The 7,671-nt window shown below is 44.0% G+C and overlaps 1 protein-coding gene and 1 pseudogene across 1 annotated transcript in view; both read left to right on the top strand.

Annotated features, from left to right (window-relative positions):
* LOC102040253 overlaps window positions 1-2,222 on the top strand; it is a 5,888-nt pseudogene extending 3,666 nt beyond the window's left edge.
* CDK14 (cyclin dependent kinase 14) overlaps window positions 1-7,671 on the top strand; it is a 314,376-nt gene that overhangs the window by 59,878 nt on the left and 246,827 nt on the right. The gene's annotated exons all lie outside the window — the stretch shown is intronic.

The raw sequence follows: 7,671 nt of genomic DNA, 5'->3' as shown, positions 1-7,671 counted from the left end.
GCTGTGAGCTTTAGGGACCTGGGACACCACTGAAGAAGCTAATCCTGGGCATGCCCACGCCCCTGGGCCACTGCTGGGGCTGGGCTGCAGAGCCACAGATTTCACCACCCACTCTGACATCAGCCCTGTTTGTGGTGCCAGTGACCCTGTGGATGACCAACATGCCCTGCTGGGGAAGAGAACTGTGGGGGACCAGAGGAAGCAGAACCAGATAGAACCAACAAATGATGAAGATGAGAAGGTGAAGAATGACACCAATTATGATGATTTCAATGACTATGCTGGGAGCCTGTTCTCAAGTAGTCCCCATGAAAAAGGTGATGAAGAAACAGATGCTATTGATGTGACTTTGGAGAAGGGGATGGATTAAGGTAGAAAAGAGAAGGGAACAACAGGAAAAAGAGGAAGTAGGAAAATACCATATGGAACAACCTAAAATTCAGCAGCAGTTCTCAGACTTGAAAAAGAAGTTAGAAGAAGTTACTGAAGAGGAGTGGCTGAGTATTCCAGAGGTTGGTGATGCCAGGAGCAAGCATCAGAAGAATCCTTGGTATGAGAAGCTGACTCCTGTCTCTGACAGTGTCTTTACAAAGCATTTACAGTCAGGAGAGAGTCATACATCCATAGACCCACACCAGCCACAGTTTGGTGCATTGGATACCCCATATCTAGGGGGAATGAATATGCCATACCCAGGAGGAATGACACCAGGCTTGATGACACCTGAGACAGGTGAATTGGATATGAAGATGATTGGCTGAGCCAGGAGCACCTTGAAGGATGTGAAGCTAAGCCAGGTGTCAGACTCTGAGTGGCCAGACTGTAGTAGACCTGAAAGGATATTTGACAGACTTGAATTCCATAATTCCCACACGTGGAGGAGATATTGATGAAATGAAAAAAAGCCTGTTTATTCCTGAAATCTGTCCAAGAGACCAATCCACAGCATCCACCAGCCTGGATAGCATGAGCCCAACTGGAGGAGGTCACAGGCAAGCTCCAGGTGGCTTGAAACCACATCTTGAAAGGAACAGAGATGTACCCTGGGACTGAAGGTATTTGGTTGGAAGCTGCTCAGCTTCAGCCTGGAGATGCAGCCAAGGCTGTTTTGGCCCAGGCTGTCCAGCGCATTCCACAGTCTTTCTGGATTTCTATCAGAGCAGCAGAGCTGGAGATGGATATCTGTGCCAAGAAACGTGTCCTTGGGGAAACCCTTGAGCATGTTCCAAACTTGGTGCCTTTGTGGAAAACAGCTATGGAGCTGGAGCAACCTGAGGATGCCAGGGTCATGCTGAGCAGGGCTGTGGAGGGCTGTCCAGCCAGTGCTGAACTGTGGCTGGTGCTGGCAAGGCTGAGACATGAGAATGCTCATAAAGTCCTTAACAAAGCCCAGGGGAATATTCTGATGGATTGTCTCTTCTGGATTGCTGCTGCCAAACTAAGGAACTCAATGGAAACACCCAGATGATGAAGAAAGTCACTGACAGAGCCATCAGATCTCAGGTCTAACAGTGTGGAACTCTACAGGGAGCACCAGATAGAAGATGCTGAGCAATGTGATAAAGCTGGAAGTGTGTCCACATGCCAGGCAATTATGTGAGCTGGGATTGGGATCGAAGAAGATCAAAACCAACCTGGATGGAAATGCAAACACTCATGTTCACGGTGCTCTAGAGTGTGCCCAAGCTGTTTATGCCTATTCCTTGCAAGTTTTCCCAAGCAAGGAGAATGTGTGGCTGCAAACAGCCTACTTTGGAAAGAACCATGGGACCAGAGAATCCTTGGAGGCTCTTTTGCAGAGAGCTGTTCCTCACTGTCCCAAAGCAGAAGTGCTGTGGCTCACAGGAGCTAAATCTAAGTGGCTGGCAGGAGATGTGCCAGCAGCCAGAAGCATCTTGGCCCTGGTTTTCCAGGGCAACCCCAACAGTGAGGACATCTGGCTGGCTGCCATGAAGCTTGAGTCAGAGAACAATGAATATGAAAGAGCAAGGAGGTAAAGGCTCACAGCATTAAAGCTGTGAGCTTTAATAGACTGGAGACCCACAGCAAGGGTCTTCATGGAATCTATGAAGATGGAATGGGTGCTTGGGAACATTGCTGTAGCCCAGGAGCTCTGTGAGAAAGCCTTGAAGCACTATGAAGACTTCCCCAAACTGTGGATTATAAAAGGACAAATTGAGGAACAAAAAGAGCTCATAGAGAAACTATGGGAGGCTTTGTAATGCAAACTGTATGTGGAATCAGTCCCTAAACCCACTGATTCTTATTTGTCTTAAAAGTTGCAAAACTAATTGGCAAAGTGTTGCATTGTATTTTGTTTCAGACAATGACTTTTTAAGTGAAGTTCCATCATACCAGATAATGCATCTGTTATAGTGCAACTGTTGGTATTGCAAAGCAAGTTTAACAGCATGTTGTACTTGGAATAACTTGTCATGCATTCCATTGTGCAATATTACCACTGCTTCACTTGCCATCTTAAGATAAAAATTATTTTCTTTGCATTTGATGAATTTGTGTCATTGCTGGATTGTTTTATTAAGGCCAAGTCTTGTACTTTATGTATTCCAACTCAAACTCAAAATTCTCAATTTAAGGAAGGAGGTTATATTTTATGGTCGCCTGTGGTAGCAAGGATATGAACTGGGGTTGGACAGATGTTCCATCCAGCACTCAGTTTCTGGACACAACTTCTTAACCATCTTGTTAAATAATTTCTTAATGAAAAATTATCAGTGGCTTGTGAAGTGGCTGGCTAGATGTCTAAATGACTCTCATAAGTGAGTAAATTTTCAGAAGTGTTCATTTTTTCCTTGTGTATTGAGTCTGCAGTTGTCAAAATGTAAAGGTTTGCGTTGAGAAGCAGTGGCTCTCCTTAGCCAGGCCTTTTCCTCTGAAGAGAAATGGGCTCATATTGATGTATGAAACTTTTACAAATTACTGCATTTGGTTATTACTTCTTGAAGAGGAAGGGGAAGTATTATCTGCCTTTCTCCATTGTTTCCTGTCTCCCATCCTCTCAGATGACTCAGTGTAGACTAATGGAAATGGGATATTACTTTCAAGTTCATTTTACTAGTCTGTAGTATGATCACACAGAACAGAAGTAACTACTGGCATTTTTTTACTATGCCATATTACTAAATGATGGTTTGCATTTTTAGTTAATTGACCATCAGAGCTGTGACATTGTGTAATTTCTCTGGTTTAAGTGTAGCAATTTGCTATTATCTTGAAAAGCTCCAAAGTTACCTCCTTATAGGTGAATAACTGCTCCCAAGCGCTACATAGCATTTCGCAGTCTGCCCTGGGATGAAAGTGTTGGCGGGAGTTAAGGTACTGATAATGTGAAACTTGTACTTGCAGTTGGCTTCCAGGGAGAGTTTTAAAATTGAAACTGAACTCCATAGTTATTTGACTTTTTTTTTAGTTGTTGTATTGAAACTTTTTTTTAGATTAGTTACTCTCCCACCCCCTTGGAAGAAACCCAGTCCCATGCTACAGGGGTCTTTGTGCATTCCATCAACTCCATTCTTAATTCTTGATATCCTTTGCCTTCCAGCCAGGTTCCCCCAACCCTCTCTGTGGTACCACGGGCAGCAGCAGAGCACATATTTGTGCTTGAACCAAGTTATGTTCAACCACAGTCTGCAAATGGTGTCGGGAGTAGGGCAAGGGATGGGGCTAGCAGAGGGAGAAGGAGGGGGATAAGAATAGTAGGGCGTCAAGCAGAAATGCCAGGAAGCCTGCATGGATGAACAAAGACTTCCTAACAAGACTCAAATGTGAAAAGGAATTATATAGAAGGTGGAATTAAGAACAAGTAATAGGGAAGGAATACAGATGTGTCTTCCAAGCACGCACTTAAAAAAGACAAAGCCCACCTGGAGTTGGATCTTTTGAGTAAGGCCAAAGACAAAGGCGAAAAGAAGGGCTTAAATGCAATAAAAATAATTTTTTTCATTTTTTTTCAAGACAGTAAAAATAATTAACTTTTAATTATGGGAGGTTTGTGTGAGCTACATCTCACTGCAGAAAGGCCCTGCAGAGAGAGATTTAGACAAAGCAAGACCCCTTGGCAATGATCAACTGTTTGAAGTTTAACAAGGGTGAGTGCCAGGTTTTGCACCTGAGTGGGTCAATCAAGTATGGACAGACTGGAGAATGACTGGAAAGCAGCCCTGCAGGAAGGGACATGGGGGCCAATGGTGAGTTGAATATGAATGAGCCATGCCCTGGCAGGCAGGAGGGCCAACCATGTCCTGGGGGGCATCAGGCTCAGCATTGCCAGCCAGCAAGAGAGGGGATTGTCCTGCTCTGCAGCCTCACCTCCAGTGCTGGGGCCAGTTCTGGGTGCTACAGTATAAGAAAGATATAAAGGTATTAGAGAATGTCCAAAGGAGGGCTGCAGAGATGGTGAACGACCGTCTGGGGGAAGCTGTATGTGGAGTGGCTGAGGTCACTCAGTCTGTTCAGCCTGGAGAAGAGACTGAGGGGAGATCTCACTGCAGTCTGCAACTTCCTCAAAAAAGGAAGCAGAAGGGCAGGTGCTGATCTTTTCTCTGTGGTGACCAGTGACAGGACTCAAAAGAAGGCCATTAAGCTGTGTGGGAGGGGTTTTGGTTCAATATTAGGAAAAGGTTCTTCACCCAGAGGGTGGCTGGGTGCTGAAACAGCTCTCCAGGGAAGTGGCCACAGCACCAGCCTGACAGAGTCCAAGAAGCATTTGGACAACACTCTCAGACACATGGTGTGATTCTTGGGGATGGTCCTGTGCAGGGCTAGGAGTTGGACTTCAGTGATCCTGGTGGATCCTTTCCAACTTGGCATATTCTGTGATTCTATAACTTTGTAGGATGTTTGACTTGCTTTCACTCTCTGTGCCTTGGCCCAACACCTTCTTTGCTCTTTGCTTCTGGAATTCAGTTCTGTGTTTTTCTGGCTTGCCTTTTTTGTCTTCTGTCTTTCCTCTTTCCTCTTTCCACCACTTTTCCCTTAACATGGTGCCTGTCTTTTGGCACAAATTGGTCTTTGCAGGTGCTTACTCACTATCTTTTTTTTTTCTTTTTCCTGAGCATCCTTCTGTCCTGCTCTCCCTCAACCTCAGACAAATTTATTGTTGACAGAATAAGGCCAAGAATTGTAAACATTGTGGAAATATTTTCTCATAATTTTGACTGGAAGCTCTTATTCATGTTTTCTTCTGGGCCTCACACTCGAGAGAGAAGAGAAGAAAGTTTTGTTCAAGAGGGTGGAAGTCATACTTTTTCAGGGTTCTGGGCCTCACACTCGAGAGAGAAGAAAGTTTTGTTCAAGAGGATGGAAGTCATATTTTTTCAGGAGATCTGAAGCTGCCTATCTGGTTAGAAACCAAGCTGACAAATGGAGAAGTCTGGAGATGCCCCTGTGATTAAGGTTGGGAAAAGGAGAGGAAAAGATAACAACTACTACGTAAGTTTGGAATTGTCTTATAGTATTTGCTTATGGCATTCAGTTTTATATGTTACTGGAGCCACTAATGCTAGGTTCAGGTGTGAGCAAGTATGTCAACATGTGTAAGGCTTGGTGATGATGGTGCTCAAACTCAAATGAGTTGAGTTTGAGCACACTCTGCTTTCTTCAAAGTGGAGCTCTACAGGGGAGCCCATTTCCAATGGTTCTGTGATGAGGGTCACTGGAGCTGCCCAGGGTGTGAGCCAGGGCTCTGTTTTGCCTCCTAGTTCATTGTAGCTCATCATTACATAAAAATGAAAAATATTTCAGGATGTTGAAGATGCCATCTCAGCTGAGCTGCATTCTTCTCCTCCTGAAGCTTTCGCCAATGTACACATTACTGTTCCCTGTCCTAGTACAGTCTGCCCAGTGCTCCCCCAACCCCAGGAGATTTCTGGGGAGCCAGGAGCCATCTGATGCACAGGCCAGCAGGGGTTGCTGTAGGAGTAGGAGATGGAGAAGATGCACTGCCTCCTTTTTGGAGAAGCTCTCTCTGAGGGTTGCCAGGGTTTGCTCCTGCTGCTCTCTTTTCCCTCCTACCACACTCAAGTTTTCTTGGGCTGAGTAGTGGATTCCAAGCACGGAGTAGGTGTCTATTGCTTACTCACAGCTTTGTGTATTTTGTGCATTCATAAATTAAATAGTAAGTTTCATCCTTAAAATGCTGAAACTAACTTGAGGGTTCATATTTTGACTCAATAAATTTTTAATACTTTTTAATATTTATTGTTTATGTAAAAGTGGATAGTGGTATTCATAGTGCTTGTTTCCAGGGGCCCATAGGTTATTTCAATAATGTCATTTTGTCACTCTAGAACTTGCTGATATCTTTCATGGCTGGGACAGAATTGAATTGGGAATGATTAGTTTCATCCTTTTATTGAATGTTGAGTTTTTCCCCTTAATTCCTGTGAAATCACCATTAGCTATTTTGGCTGCAGTTCTGTGTTGGGTTGAGGCAGTGCTACACTGTAAATCAATATCTTTTCAAAAAGACTGCTGTAAATTGCCTAGATAGCATATGCATGGTTACTTTGGCTGCAATGCTGCTGCAGAGCCTGGATACTCTGCCTTTCTGGGAACTCCACAGGCAAGTCCATCATATATTTAAAAAAAAAATCTTTTTAGAAAGAGCATAGTATTGCTGATGAAATTTAGACAGAGAAATATTGTACTCTCGGTGCTCATCTGTACCTTTTATATTCTACTCCACTGGGATTACCCTGTCTTGAGGGATTTCTTTGTTTGCTGCTTTAGATTTCCCCCTTTCTTAGCTGTAGTACAGCCGTACCATTTCAGCTTGCTAGTGCAGAAAGATGTGAATTCAGTTGCTGAATGAGCCCGGCCTGACTGCAAACACTAACATTGCTAGAGAGATGCCAAAGAGTTGCAGGTGAATCTGACCTGATCTGGGCAACAGCAAAACGGTAAGATGGGGCTTGTTTAAATCTCTGGGATTAATTGGGTGCTGGGGTTTCCTGTTTCAACCTGAAGCCCAGTTATCACATGCTTCCAACTTGAGCAGGATTCATTCTGTGCATGTCAGGGTGGGTTTTCTCGGGAATGCTTAACATCCAGGCAGAGGGAGGCGGTGGAAAGCTGGGAACGCCACATGAGACCTCTCGGCAGCCACCCTGGTGAGATTCCCCAGCAGTACTGCCTGCGGTTTGTAAATACCAGGGAAAAGGTAGGGGATGGCTTAAAAGCCGTGCTTTTCTCGGTACAGCTTTGTATCTCTCTCTCTGGCAGCCTTATTTATAATTGTATTAAGAGGATAGTATGGGCAATTTTTTCCGATACATGCTTGGCTGAACGCCCTCTGGGATGAGTGAGTGAAGGACGTGATCAGCCACTTTTTCATCTCTGCTAACAAGTCTGTGCATCTTGCTATATCTGAATAAATGTCTGTAACAGTTACAGATTTGCTGGGTGGCAGAAGATAAGATTAAAATGATCCTTTATAGAAACATACTATTTCATGGATGTCTGAATATTTTTTTGCCTTGTTAACCTCTGTCATGATTTTATTCCTCTTGCACGCTGCCTTTATTTAATATAACAAAAAGTGAGGTAGTCTTTTTAGGTAGTCATTCTTGAATGCTTATGTAGGAGTGTGTTGACAGCGGTTTGGATCTTAGAGGAATATTTCACATATGAAAGCTTAGAGCAGCAGCATGT

The sequence above is a fragment of the Geospiza fortis genome, unplaced genomic scaffold (assembly GCF_000277835.1).
Source record: "Geospiza fortis unplaced genomic scaffold, GeoFor_1.0 scaffold138, whole genome shotgun sequence".
In the NCBI taxonomy this organism is placed as follows: domain Eukaryota; kingdom Metazoa; phylum Chordata; class Aves; order Passeriformes; family Thraupidae; genus Geospiza; species Geospiza fortis.
The sequence above is the reverse complement of the archived record's forward strand: the minus strand, read 5'-3'. Positions and strand labels throughout refer to the sequence as shown.